Source organism: Equus caballus, chromosome 10, assembly GCF_041296265.1.
Source record: "Equus caballus isolate H_3958 breed thoroughbred chromosome 10, TB-T2T, whole genome shotgun sequence".
In the NCBI taxonomy this organism is placed as follows: Eukaryota; Metazoa; Chordata; class Mammalia; order Perissodactyla; family Equidae; genus Equus; species Equus caballus.
The window spans coordinates 46,862,947-46,879,032 of NC_091693.1; positions in this window are offsets into that span (position 1 = coordinate 46,862,947).

The window sequence follows — 16,086 nt, forward strand, 5'->3', positions numbered from 1 at the left end:
CAAAATTTTCAAAACAGTTGTCTTTACCAACTCTGGTAATTTTCTTTCCACATATTCTTTCTTCATTCCATTCTGGTTTTCATGCACCTGCCCCTGTCCATTGTACCTTCCTGGAGTACTTATTATTCTCATGTGGTTAGATCCAGTGAATACTGTTCAATTCCTAACATCCTTGACCTTTTAGCAACCTTCACTACTGTTGAACAACTATTCCTTCTTGAAACATGTGTTACTCTTTAGCTTTCGTGACATCCTTTTTCTGGGTTTCCAACTAGCCTTCTGGTTGCTCATGCCCACTCTTCTTCTTCCAACTAATCTTTAAGTTGTTGGTGTTTCTCAGACCTTGGCCCTCACTTTCTCTAGTTTTCTCTGAATCCTTCCTCTCTCTTTCGTTAAACTCTCCTTTGCACCAAATCACTTGTGGATATTTAAATATTATCTATAAGTCTTTGATGCCCAAATTTTTAACTCTAGCCAGATGTCCCTTGAGAGCTACAGAGGGGTAGGTCCAAATTCCTGTACTTTATCTACAGTTAGGAGTTTTACAGAAACTTCCAATGCAATGTGTACAGAAATAAACTACTGATCCTACCCCATGCCCTAACCTGCTCCTCTTCCAGGATTCACTATCTCAAGTACATATTCCACTATCTACACAGTTGCTCATAACAAAAAACTAGAAGTCTTCTTTGACCTCTTTCCTTCCTAATGAAAAGCCTAGAAAAGAGATAATAATAGCCTTCTAAGAGGCTGTTCTTGTTTTCTTGTTTGCTTTGTTTTGCTACTTTAAATTTGGAGTGTTTGGGGGAGTTTGGAAGATGGTGGTTTAGGAGGATCCTGAACTCACCTCCTCCCACGGACACAACAAATCTACAACTACCTGTGGAATGATTTCCTCTGAGAGAGATCTGGAAACGGGATAAAACAAACCTCCACAACAATGGACAACACTGACAGTGGTGGAAGATGCAGAAATACAGCCCTTCTGAGGAAAAAACCACATCCTGGATGTGGTGCTTCCCAGCCGGGAGCAATCTCAAAGGTACAGAGCTTTTCGTGGGGGAGCAGTGTATCTGAGCTCCACCATAGGCACCCCAGCTCTTAGATCCAGCACAGCAGAGATGAGATCCCATAATACCTACCTTTGCTGGCTTTAAAAACCAATGGGGAATACGCCCAGGAAAACAATAGCACGTCAGAGAAAGAAAAGCAAGCTCTTAAAGGGCCCACACACTGACTCACCCAATCTGGAAACCAGCACAAAAACACCAGATAGAAAAGTGCGTAGTCCATTGCTAAAACAGACTCATTTACTAAGCTTGGAGTGCATCCTGGAGAGACAGGAGGCAGCTAGGCCCTTTCCCCAAGGAACAAGACACTGGGAACAGCCATTATTGTGACCTAGTTTGGTCACGCTGGTACAGATGCCAGCAGATGCCATTGGATTTCTTTCTCTAGCCTGTTAGCACATGGTCTGCTCCACCCACTAGAGCACCTGAAGCAATCAACAGCAGCCAGGCAGCAGACAGCCCACCCCAGGGACCAGCCCCTCCCATCAATAATCCTGCAGTGAATTTCTGAGCTGCATCAGCAGCACATGTGTGGCATCAGAGGCTGGACAAGTGGGTCTGTATTGGCAAGCTGTGGGGGCCTGAGGAGGTGGGGTATGTATGGGCCCTTGGACAGTAAGGTGTGTGGGCCCACAGCAGGCTTGTGCCTCTGACCATCACAAACAATTGTATAGGGGATCTGCCTCATGTTCCAATGCATGAAACAATTCTGTGATGCTGTCCCTGAGTCCAGCACCACCCATCTGCATTCCTGAGGCAGCTGTATACCCCAAGACAGTGTAGCCAGATATGGCCAGAGGCCTGCCCCACCCAAAAGAGAGCTAACAACAGCCATGCTCCACTCCAGAGGGAGTCACAACAGATGCCTGCAGCAACTGTGAGCCCCAAGCCAAGCAAACAGCCAGCCAAACAGCCAGGTGACCTGACTCACTTAACAGCAAAGCAGCAGTAGTTGTGTGCTATTAGACCTCACAGCCAACTGTGCTAGGGCTTGCACCACACCATTAAGTGACCCTAGCAGCCTGAGGTGGCTGAGCCTTACAACCAGCTGGCTGGGGGGCCAGCGTAGCCTAGCCATGTGCCCACAGCAAAAGCAACTCCATCGCAATGGAAAGGCACACACAGCCCATGCGGGAGACACTCCTTGAATATTTGGCATGAGTGATGAGAGGGAGCATGTTGCTGGGCCCCATAAGGCATTTCTTACATAAGGCCACATCTCCAAGATAGGGAGATGTAGCTGACCTACCTAATACATAGAAATAAGCACAGAGAGGTAGGCAAAATGGGGAGACAAAGGAACATATTCCAAATAAGGGAAGAGGACAAATCCTCAGAAAAAGAACTAAATGAAACAAAAATAAACAACCTACCTGATAAAGAGTACAAACTAACAGTCATAAGGATGCTCACTGGTCTGGGGAGAAGAATAGGTGAATACAGTGAGAACTTCAACAAAGAATTGGAAAAAATAAAAAGGAACCAATCAGAACTAAAGAACACAATAATGGAAATGAAAAATTCACTCGAAAGAATCAATAGTAAAGTAGATGACACAGAAGAAAGGAACAGTGAGCTGGACAAAAGAGTAGAGGAACTCACCCAAGCTGAACAGAAAAAAGAGTTAAAGAACAAGGACAATGTAAGGGACCTCTGGGACAACATCAAACCTACTAACATCCACATTATAGATGTCCCAGAAAGAGAAGAAAGAGACAAAGGGACAGAGAAATTATTTGAAGACATAGTAGCTGAAAACTTCCCTAACGAGGAGAAGGAAGCAGACATTCAGGTACAGGAAGCACAGAGAGTACAAAAAAGATGAACCCAAAGAGGCCCAGACCAAGACACATTATAATTAGATTGTCAAGAATCAAAGATAAAGAGAGAATCCTAAAAGCTGCAAGAGAAAAACAACAAGTTGTATGCAAAAGAAACCCCATAATGCTATCAGCTGACTTCTCAGGAGAAATCTTGCAGTCTGAAAGGGAGTGGCACAATATATTCAAGGTGCTGAAAGGAAGAACCTGCAGCCAACAATACTTTACCTGACAAGGTTATCATTCAGAATAGAAGGAAAGATAAAGAGGTTTCTAGACAAACAAAAATTAAAGGAGTTCCTCACCACTAAACAGGCCTTATGATAAATGTTAAAGGGACTTACTTACATGGAAAAGAAAAGGCCACAAATAGGAATAGGAAAATTTTCAAAGAAAAAATATCCCTGATAAAGGCAGGTATACAGTAAAGTTAGTAGATCAACCATTTATAAAGCTAGTATAAAGGCCAAAAGACAAAAGTACTAGAATTATCTATAACTATGATAAAAGATTAGGGGATACACAAAAGTAAAAGAGGTAAAATATGATACGTAAAACACAGGCAGGAGTAAAAGTGTAGGGCTTTTAGGAAGAGGTCAAACTTAAGAGGCCATCAACTTAATATAGATTGCTATTTACATATGTTTTTATATATGAACCTCATGGTAATCATAAAGCAGAAACCTATAATAAATACACAAAAAACTAGAGTCAAAGTATCCAAAACATAACACTAAAGGAAGCCATCAAACCACAAGGGAAGAGAGCAAGAGAAGAAAGAGAGAACTACAAAAACATTCAGAAAAAAGTAACAAAATGACGATAAGTACACACTTATCAATAGTTACTTTAAATGTCAATGGACTATATGTCCCAATCAAAAGACATAGGGTGGCTGAATGGATAAAAACAAGACCCATATATATCTTTCATATAGGCGACAGCCTTCAGACATAAAGACACTCACAAACTGAAAGTGAAGGGATGGAAAAAAACTCTCCATGCAAATGGAAATGAAAATAAAGCTGGGTTAACAATACTTACATAAGAAAATTGACTTTAAAACAAAAAATGTAACAAAAGACAAAGAAGGACATTACTAATGACAAAGGGAACAATCCAACAAGAGGATATAACACTTGTAAATCTCTATATGCCCAACCTAGGAGCACCTAAATATATAAAGCAAATATTAACAGACATAAGATGAGAAGTTGACAGTAGCACAATAATAGTAGAGGACTTTAACACTCCACTTACTTCAATAGATAGATCATACAGACAGATGGTCAATAAGGAAACATTGGCCTTAAATGACACATTAGACCAGATGGACTTAGCAGAGATATATTCAAAAGATTCCATCCAAAAACTGCAGAATACACATTTGTTTTGAATGCACATAGAACATTCTCTGGATAGATCACATATTAGGCCACAAAACAAACCTCAGTAAATTTAAAAGGTTAAAATAATACCAAGCATCTTTACTGACCACACTATGAAACTAGGAACCAACTAAATGAATAAAACTGGAAGAGCCACAAATATGTGGAGAGTAAACAAAATACCACTGAACAACTATTGAGTCAATGAAGAAATCAAAGGAGAAATAAAAAAATATCTGAAGACAAATGAAAATGAAAATATGACATACCAAAACTTATGGGATACAGCAAAAGCAGTACTAAGAGGGAAATGTATAGTAATACTGGCCTACCTAAAGAAACAAGAAAAATCTTGAATAAGCAATCTAACAATACACTTAAAGGAACTAAAAAAAAGAATAACAAATGAAGCCAAAAATCAGTGAAAGGAAGAAAATAAAAGAAATCAGAGCAACCCCATTTACAATTGCAACAAAAAGAATAAAATATCTAGGAATAAATTGAACCAAGGAAGTGAAAGACCTATACAAGGAAACGATAAGACATTACTGAAAGAAATCAATAATGACATAAAGAAACGGAAAGATATTCCATGCACATGGATTGGAAGAATAAACATAGTTAAAATGGGCATCCTACCTAAAGCAATCTACAGATTCAGTGCAATCCCAATCAGAATCCCAATGACATTCTTCACAGAAATAGAGCAAAGAATCTTAAAATTCATATGGGGCAACAAAAGACCCCAAATAGCCAAAGCAATCCTGAGAAACAAGAACAAAGCTGGTGGCATCACAATTGCTGACTTCAAAAGATATTACAAAGGTATAGTAGTCAAAATAGCATGGTACTGGGACAAAAACAGGCACACAGCTCAATGGAACAGAATTGAAAGCCTTGAAATAAAACCACATGTCTACAGACAGTTAATCTTCAACAAAGGAGCCAAAAACATACAATGGAGAAAGGAAAGCCTCTTCATTAAACGATGCTAGGAAACCTGGACAGCCACATGCAAAAGAATGAAAGTAGATCATTATCTTTCTCCATACGCAAACATAGACTCAAAATGGATCAAAGACTCAAGATAAAACTTGAAACCATAAAAGTTCTGGAAGAAAATATAGGCAGTACACTCTCTTACATAGGCCTTAAAAGGATCTTTACAAAGGCAATGTCCACTCAGACAAGGGAAACAAAAGAAAAAGTAAACAAACGGGACTTCATCAGACTAAAGAGCTTCTGGAAGGGAAAGGAAACCAAGATCAAAATGAAAAAACAACCCACCAACTGGGAGAAAATATTTGCAAGTCATATATCTGATAAGGGGTTAATCTCTATAATATATGAAGAGCTCACACAACTGAACTACAAAAAAACTAACCCAATCAAAAAGTGGGCAGAGGATATGAACAGACATTCTTCCAAAGAAGATATGCAGACGGCCAATAAGTACATGAAAAGATACTCAACATGACTAATCATTAGGGAATTGCAAATCAAAACTACACTTAGATAGCATCTTATGTCCCTTAGAATGGCTATAATCACCAAGACAAAATGTAACAAATGTTGGAGAGGTTACGGAGAAAAGGGAACCCTCATCCACTGCTGGTGGGAATGCAAACTGGTGCAGCCACTTTGGAAAACAGTATGGAGACTTCTCAAAAAATTAAAAATAGAATTACCATATGACCCAGCTATTCCACTACTGAGTATTTATCCAAAGAACTTGAAATCAACAACACAAAGAGATTTATGCACCCCTGTGTTCATTTCAGCATTATTCACAGTAGCCAAGATGTGGAAGCAATCCAAGTTCACAACAACTGATGACTGGATAAAGAAAATGTGGTATATATATATATATATATATATACACACACACACACACAACGGAATACTACTCACCCACAAAAAAGACATAATTGCCCCATTCACAACCACATGGATGGACCTTGAGGGCATCATGTTAAGTGAAATAAGCCGGACAGAGAAAGATAAACATCATGTGATTTCACTCATATGTGGAATATAAACAAACTTATAGACAAAGAGAACAATTTAGTGATTACCGGGGGAAGGGAGGAAGGGTGGGCACAAGGGGTGCAGGGACACATTTATATGGTGTTTGACAAATATTAATGTACAACTGAATTTTCACAATGTTATAAACTATTTAGACCACAATAAAAAATTTATAAAAAATCACAGCAGAAATAAATGAAATAGAGACTAAAAAGACAATAGAGAAGAAAAATGAAACTAACAGCTAGGTCTTGAAAAGATAAGAAAATTTGTAAATCTATAGCTAGACTCACCAAGAAAAAGAGAGAGAAGACTCAAATAAATAAAATCAGAAACAAAAGAGGAGAAATTACAACGGACCTCCCAGAAATACAAAGGATTATAAGACAATACTACAAAAAGCTGTACACCAACAAATTGGATAATCTAGAAGAAATGGATAAGTCCTTAGAATAATACAACTTTCCAAAACTGAATCAAGAAGAAATAGAGAATCTAAATAGACTGATCACTAGTTAGGAGATCAAAACAGTAATCGAAAACCTCCCAAAATACAAAAGTCCAGGACCAGATGGCTTCCCCAGTAGGTTCTACCAAACACTCAAAGAAGATTTAACATCTATCTTTCTCAAACTCTTCCAAAAAATTAGAGAGGAGGGGAAGCTTCCTAACTCATGCTATGAGACCAATGTTACCCTGATACCAAAAACAGACAAGGACAATACAAGAAAAGAGAATTACAGGCCAATATCACTGATGAACATAGACACACAAATCCTCAACAAAATACTAGCAAATTGAATACAACAATACATTAAAAAGATCATACATCATGATCAAGTGGAATTTATTCCAGGGTTGCAAGGATGGTTCAACATGCACAAATCAATCAATGTGATACACCATATCAACAAAATGAAGAATAAAAATCACATGATCATCTTAGCAGATGCAGAGTAAGCATTCAACAAAATACAGCATCCATTTATAACAAAAACTCTAAATGAAATGGGCATAGGAGGAAAGTACCTCAACATAATGAAGGCCATATACGACAAACCCCGAGCTAATATCATATTCAATGGTGAAAACCTGAAAGTTATCCCTTTAAGGGCAGGACCCAAAGAAGGATGCCCACTTTCACCATTCTTATTTAACATAGTATGGGAAGTCCTAGCCAGAGCAATCAGGCCAAAAAAAAAAAAAAAGAGAGAAAACGAGATCCAAATTGGAAATGAAGAAGTCAAACTCTTACGTTTGCAAGTGACATGATTTTATATATAGAAAGCCCTAAAGAATCCACCAAAAAACTCTTAGAAATACTAAAAAATACAGTAAAGTTGCAGGGTAAAAAATTCACATACAAAAACCGGTTGAATTTCTATACACTAACAACAAACTAGCAGAGAGAAATCAAGAATACAATCCTATTTCCAACTGCAACAAAAAGAATAAAACACTTAGGAATAAATTTAACCAAAAAGATGAAAGACCTGTACACTGAAAACTATAAAACATTGTTGAAAGCAATGGAAGGAAACGCAAAGACATGGAAAGATATTCTGTGCTCATGGACTGGAAGAATTAATATAGTTAAAATGTCCATACTTCCTAAAGTAATTTACAGATTCAATGCAATCCTGAGAAAAAATCCTGAGAGAACAAAGAATCCTAAAGTTTATATGGAACAACAAAGACCCTGAATAGCCAAAGCAATCCTGAGAAAAAGAACAAAGTTGGAGGCATTACACTCCCTCATTTCCAAACATACTACAATGCTGTGGTAATCAAAAAAGTATGGTACTGGCACAAAAACAGACACACAGTTCAATGGAACAGAACTGAGAGCCCAAAGATCAACCCTCACATCTATGGACAGCTAATTTTCCACAAGGGAGCCAAGAACATACAATGGATAAAAGAAAGTCTCTTCAATAAATGGTGTTGGGAAAACTGGACAGCCACATGTAAAAAAATGAAAGTAGACTATTATCTCACACCATACATAAAAATTAACTCAAAATAGATTAAAAATCTAAGACCTGAAACCATAAAACTCCTGGAAGAAAATATATGCAGTATGCTCTTTGACATCAGTGTTAGCAGTATCTTTTTGAATATCATGTCTCCTAAAGCAAAGGAAACAAAAGAAAAACTAAACAAATGGGACTACATCAACCTAAAACCTTCTGTGTGGCAAAGGAAACCACCAATAAAATGAAAAGACAACCCATCAACTTGGAGAAAATATTTGCAAATCGTATATCTGAGGAGGGGTTAATATCCAAAATATATAAAGAACTCATACAACTCAACAACAAAAAAATGAACAACCTGACTGTAAATGGACAGAGGATATGAACAGACACTTTTCCAAAGAGATGTGCAAATGGCCAACAGGCACATGCTAAGATGTTCAACATCACTAATTATTAGGGAAATATAAATAAAAACTATAATGAGATATCTCCTCATGCCTGTCAGAATGGCTATTATTAAAAAGACAAGAACTAACAAGTGTTGTAGAGGACGTGGATAAAAGGGAATTCATACAATGCTGGTGGGAATGCAAACTGGTACAGCCACTGTGGAAAACAGTAAGGAGACTCCTTAAGAAAATTAAGAGTAGAAATACAATATGATCCAGCTATTCCATTACTGGGTATTTATCCAAAGAACATGAAAATACTAATTTGAATACTAATTTCACCCTTATGTTCATTGCAGCATTATTCACAATAGCCAAGATCTGGAAGCAACCTGAGTGCCCACCAATGGATAAATGAATAAAGATGTGGTATATACACAATGGAATACTACTCAGCCATAAAAAAAATGATGAAATTTTGCCATTTGCAACAACATGGATGGACCTTGAGGATATTATGCTAAGTGAAATACGTCAGTTGAAGAAAGCCCAATACCATGTGATTTCGCTTATATGTGGAAGATAAAAAGCAACAACAACAAACACATAGATATAGAGATGATATTGGCGCTTACCAGAGGGGAGGGAGGGAGAGGGGAGGGCAAAAAGAGTAAAAGGACACGTGTACACAGTGACAGATGGTAATTAGTCTTTGGGTGGTGAACATGATGTGGTCTACACAGAATAGGGATATAATGAGGTACACCTGAAATTTATATAATATTATAAACCAATGTTACCTCAATAAACTATAAAATGATGAGAAAGAGAAAAGGTTAGAACAAAGACCTGTACAGAGTAAAGACTACGTGATGATGCAAGGAGAAGTCAGTCGTCTATAAGCTAAAGTGAGAAATTGCAGCATGAACCAACCCTGCCGACACCTTGATGTCAGACTTCCAGCCTCCAGGACTCCAAGAAAATAAATTTGTATAATTTCAAAAAAATAATAAATAAATTTGAAGTGTTTTTAATACTTTTTAAATTAAAATTAAGACTTCTGATTGAGATGTTATGGCAAAATTTATTTCAAATCACAGTGCACATATTGCGATGAACCTTCCTTTCAAAGTCACTTTTCTTTTTGAGGAAGACTGGCCCTGAGCTAACATCTGTGCCCATCTTTCTCTATTTTGTGCGGGACTCCTGCCACAGCATGGCTTGATAAGTGGTGCCATGTCCGCACCCAGGATCTGAACCAGCAAACCCCAGGCCACCGAAGCAGAGATTGTGAACTTAAATGCTGTGCCACTGGGCAGGCCTTCAAAGCCATTTTTGATGTTACTTAGAAAGAATGATGTTAGAAGAGGAAAGTCCTAAGAATAGTAGAACAACCTCTCACTTATTTCAAAGATAGATACGTTTTCAGCCTCGAAAGGCCTTGAAGTTTTGAGAAAGCTATTATTTAGTAGATGTAAGAGAAAAATAATCTAAAACCCTCAGAAGTGTATATTGCACACACATATTTCAAGGAGATGGGCAGATGTGAGTATCGGTTCCCAGCCATAATATATTTATTCCTAAGTTTAAACTCTGCATGTTTATATTGAAAGTGTTCACTAGGCTAATACAAATTCTTTTTAAAAATATTTACTATAAAGTTTTTATGAGTAAATAAATTAGCTGACAGAGTCACTCAGTTTATATTTCTGGACATAGTCAGAGAAGTCTATTTTCAGATTATTGTAATCCTCTTTCTTTGATCTACATTTGAAATTATCTAAAGTTGTTACTAAAATACACATTTATAAGAATGTTAAGAGGCACTGTTAGAGACCCATATTGTAAGTTCGATCTTGATATTGACCAGTGAGCATTGTAAAGAGTACGACTGAATTATGATGACCGATGGTGTATCCCTAGCTCTATCTTATCCTCTTTTTCTTTTTATTTATTTACTTATTTTTATTTATCTTTTCTTTTAGGAAGACTGGCCCTGAGCTAACATCCGTGCCCATCCCTCCACTTCATATGTGGGACACCTACCACAGCATGGTGTGCCAAGCAGTGCCATGTCCGCACCTGGGATCTGGGCCAGCAAACCCCAGGCTGCCAAAGCATAAGGTGCACACTTAACCGCTGTGCCACTGGGCCGGCCCTCTGTCTTATCCTCCTAAAACCAGGATGTGAAGAGGGGTAGTCTCTGTTTGCACCTCCAGATGTATTATCCACCCTTTTCACCCTACTCTGTGGTCTGGGAGGCTGCCCCCTTGCAGCCTAGGTGCATCAGCTCCCTGTTTTCTTGGACTGCTTGAGTTCAGCTAATAGGAAACACCAACAAGAAATGGAAGGGGCAATGAAAGATGAAGGGAGAGAGAGACAGAGAGCCTGTTGGATCATGACTTGGTATTTTCTGTGTTCCTCTCTGAAAGCCACCTCTCTTACATCCATAGCTTCTTCTCTGAGTTCTGGTAACTGTTCCTGTTCCTTGCCCCTTCATGCCAAAGGGTGCTCACCTCCGTGCCATTTGTGAGCTCATGGGTATGAATTCTGTCACTCCTGTGTTCATAGCCCCTTTGTTAAACTTTCCTCAATCACCCCATTGAGTGTGCCATCTATTTCCTTTCAGGATTCTGCCAACACAGACATCTCTATACTTGCCTGAGCTTGGGTCAGATATCCATCCGGGTACAATTCACCATGCTTAGTGTGATGGCTATTGAAACAGAGCCTGGAGGTGGGTGGGCTAGGCTTCTCAGAGAAGAGGGGCCCTGGTTGTGCTGACAACCCAATGCAATAACGGCTAGTCACTCAGTTTTTAGGCCCTTGCTGCTCAAAGCTGGAAAGTCCTAAACTTTCTTTAGCATAAGGTTATACTAGTAATCAGAGAATCTATTTGTTTCTACTGTGAGAGGCTGCCCATTGCAGAGGACAGAAATTTGTGTAAGAATCTGCAATGCTTGATTTCTAGTCTTGGCTTTGCTACCAACCAGCTGTGTGACTTTAGACGCCTCTTTTCTTCTTTGGGTCTCAGTTCCTTCTGTAAATTACTATTTTTGGACCAGGTATTTTCTAGGATCTCTCTTATTTCTGTGATTCTACCTCAACTTATATTATTCATTGTATTATGTTACATACTACACATACATTTATATTATATATTACATTACATTATATGGTATTACACATATAAGTTTCCACTTGACTTTTGTTGGAATAATAGAGTATTATAGACCAAAATTAGGCAATTTCTGTCATATGTAGTTTCTGTCATATGCAGCAGGATATAGAAGACTTCTGGCTTCCTAAATTGGATAAAAAATTACCCCGGGTATTTACATCATACCTGTTTCTAAAGAATTAAAATTGCATTATATTTTTAAATAAGTATTTTCATTTAGGAATTAAATTTAATGAATCTCTTTTTATCTCATTTGGCAATTAGAACTTTTCGGAGAGCAAATGCAACAGTTGAGAGCTTAAAAGCTGTTGATTCTCATCTTTTATTCTTTGACTTTCCAAGTGCTTAGGAAAGTTTTGGTGTTTGATTTTTCTCATTTAAATGGTATTTGTAGGAAAAGAATAATATTTACTTGGAATATTTATAACCTTTTGTTTTTCCCTATATGTATCAGAGACCTTCTGTTTCCAGTTAGAAAGTCACTGGAGATGGGAGCTCCCACCCTAACAAGGAAAACATGCAATATAAACTATATAATCATAACTTAAAAAAACAAGAAGCAGAGACCGGCCTGTGGCCAAGTGGTTAAAGTTCTGGGCACACCACTTTGGTGGCCCAGATTCACAGGTTTGGATCCTGGGCATTAACCTACACACTGCTCATCAAGCCATGTTGTGGGGGCATCCCACAAATGAAATAGTGGAAGACTGGCACAGATGTTAGCTCAGGGCGAATCTTCCTCACCACAAAAACAAAAACAACAAACAAGCAAACAGAAAAACCCTTCCGCAATCTAAGGACTTGAAGAGACCCAAATAAAGTAAATTCTAACAAGTGATTAGCCCTTTGTAGGAGAGAAGAGACCCATGGCTGTTTTCTTCCCTAGAACAGCAGCAATAGGTATGGGAGAGACTGGCCAAACTTTGAGCAAACTTAAAGCCTGCATATGTGTTGGTGTGATGGATTAGAAGCTGTAGCCACAGAGCAGCCTTCATCTACCCATCATGGACCTTCACCAAGTAACTAAGGTTGGGAGCAGGATGAGAGAGACATCTCCACGAGGCCTCCCCTCGAGCAGAGTGGCAGCTGCTGAAGGCTAGGGCGGGACAGGAAAGTGGAGAGGAATCCCTTGGAGGTGTTCAAGTACTCGCGTTGGTTTGAATTCCATCATAGACCCAAGTGGTTGTTTGAAGGATGAGGAGGACCCTTCTCCCTCCAGCATTATGTGTGATAAACGTTGCACCATGTTTGATCTGTCAAGGTTACGGCTTTTGGTTTACAACCACATGCCCAGCCATAGTTCCCAGAATGTGTGCTCTGTGCCGGAAAGGCTGTGCTCAGAGGCTGTAATAGGGATCTCGATAAATTTCCTGGGCATTCTGGACTTAAAACTTTGTAATGTTTAACCGAACTCCTTTCAGAGAACTTCATCAAACGTAGGCTATTATTATGGTAGCTGAGTTAGCAGGACAGAGTCTGAAGGAGAAACTTGCCATCTGTAAGTTTTAATTACTGAGCTATGGGTAAGAAAGGAGCTAAAGGAAAGAAAAACTGCTGTAAATTTGCCTGTCATGCGGGTAGCTTGCCAAAAGAAACCATAGGAGATTTTATGTTCATTTTATTCTTTCACTGGAAAAATACAAAGTGCTGTTTTGTGTGAAAAGTCTCCATGTGAACCTGTTAAGGTAATTCTTATATTTTCTACATTAAAACAAGAGAGGTCAAGTGTTTCCAATTCAAGCACAGTGGACTATCTTCTTGGATGAAGAATAAGATAAGATTTGGATAAGAATAAGAAGACATTCTTATCTACGTATATAGTCTGTTTCCTGAATGGCTTTGGTCATATATAACTATGTGAATGGACTCCTACCTGTGATGGTAGTGAGGCCATTGATTGGGAAAGAATGGGATCCTGTCAGTTGGGATGGGAATGTGTGGGAAGACCTTGATAAAGCTGGGGGCATTGAGCCCCTACATTGGGAGTCTTCTTTGCCAGTAAAGAGGCCTCCCTCACCCCTGGTAAAAGTGGACTCCCGCCCCCTCCCTAAGGAGAGTGGCCTCCCAACCCTGGAGAAAATGGCCTCCCAGGCCCCAGTGATAATGGCCTCTCCACCCACAGTGGCATTAGCCTTTCCACCTCCATCTGAGGGGAGCAACCTGGCATTGCCTGAGGAAACAGTAATAGCCTCCCTTGAGGCAGTTGCCATGCAAAATAGGCTGATTCTTCTCAGGACCAATCCCCATTATTCTTCTCTGCTTCTAAACCAACAACCAGACTCAAGCCCCAGCGGGCCCCTAAAGGTGAGGTACAAAGTGTAATCCATGAGGAGTCTGCTACACTCCAAGAGAATTACTTGCGTTTTCTACTTTAAACAAGTAGAAATCCAGGGAACATGTGTGGGAATGGATACTAACGGTGTGAGATAATGATGGAAGGAACATAAAGTTGGATCTAGCTGAATTTACTGAGAAGGGCCCACTAAGCAGAGATTCTGCATTTAATGTTGCAGCCTGGAGAGTTAGAGGGCTGTAACAGATTGTGTGGTTGGTTGGCTGAAACATGGATCAAAAGATGGCCCACTGTGAGTGAATTGGAAATGCTTGACCTCTCTTGATTTAATGCAGAGGAAGGGATTCAGAGGTTTAGAGAGACTGAAATGTTAAAGTAGATTTGTCATTTATTATCTCTCATCCACATTGGAAGGGTCCAGAAGATACACCTTTTACCAATACTTTGGGAAATAAATTTGTGAAGGGAGTCCCAGCATCCTTGACAAGCTTTGTGATGGCTCTTCTCTGTAGGCCAGGCCTTACAATGGGAACCGTAGTGACTTAATTGGAAAACCTAAATGCAATGACAGCAGTTGGATCCTGGGGTGGCAGGGGTCAAGTGGTGGCACTCAATGGCCAAAGGCAAGGTGGCTTGTTACTGTAATGGACAGCAGAGTCAAAGCAGCAATGAGAATAGTCTGACTCATACAGACCTACGGTGTTGGTATTACTAGAAGTGAAATAGACAGTAGGCTACTAAATTCTTACTTGATCTGTATAAGAAGAAAAGTTCTAGGTCAAATGAACAAAAATCTAACTCAAATCCATAAAAACAGAGTCATAGCCCCTCAATCAATTCCCAGACTTGAGCCAGGTTATGGATCCAGAATCCCTTAAATGAAGGGAAGTACATTACTGAAAATGTACACTCTTAATCTTTCTCCTAGCCTTATCGAAAGGAAACTATGGCCTTTACCAGGGTAACTGTATGCTGGGGAAAAGGAAATACTCGGATCTTTCAGGGACTACTGGACACTGATTCTGAACTGACACTGATTTCAGGAGACCCAAAACAGTGACTGGACACTGCTACCCAGTCAGAGAAGGAGCTTATGAGGGTCAGGTGATCAATGGAGTTTTAGCTCAGCTCTATGTCACAGTGGTCCAGTGGGTCCCCAAACTCATCCTGTGATTATTTCCTCAATTCTAGAATGCGTAATTGTAATAGACATACAGTCATGTGTTGCCTGACGATGGAGATCCATTCTGAGAAATGAATTGTTTGACAATTTCGTCACTGTGTGAACATCATAGAGTGTACTTACACAAACCTACATGGTATAGGCTCTATGGTACTACATTTACGGGACCATCATAATATGTGCAGTCCATCATTGACTGAAACATTATTATGCAGTGCATGACTGTATTTAGCAGCTGGCAGAATCCCCACATTGGTTCCCTGACCTGTAGAATGAGGGCTATTATGGTGGGAAAGGTCAAGTGGAAGCCATTAAAACTGCCGTTCCCTGGGAAAATAGTAAATCAAAAAATACTACATGCCTGGACCCGGAGTGTTGCATAGATTACTGCCACAATTAAGGACTTGAAAGATGCAGGGTGGTGATTCCCACCGCATCCTCATTTAACTCTCCTATTTGGTCTGTGCACTTGAATAGCATTTGAATCAGCAGACTGAGTAAAGATGGATCTTAGAGGATGACAGAGGATTATCATAAGCTTAACCAGGTGGTGACTCCAATTGCAGCTGCTGCACCAGATGTAGTTTCATTACTTAAGCAAATTAACACATCCCCTGGTACCTGGTATGCAACTATTGATCTGCAAATCCATTTTTCTCCATCCTTGTCCGTACGGTCCACCAGAATTAGTTTGCTTTCAGCTGGCAAAGCCAGGGGTACACTTTCACTGTCTTAACCTCAGGAGTGTATCAACT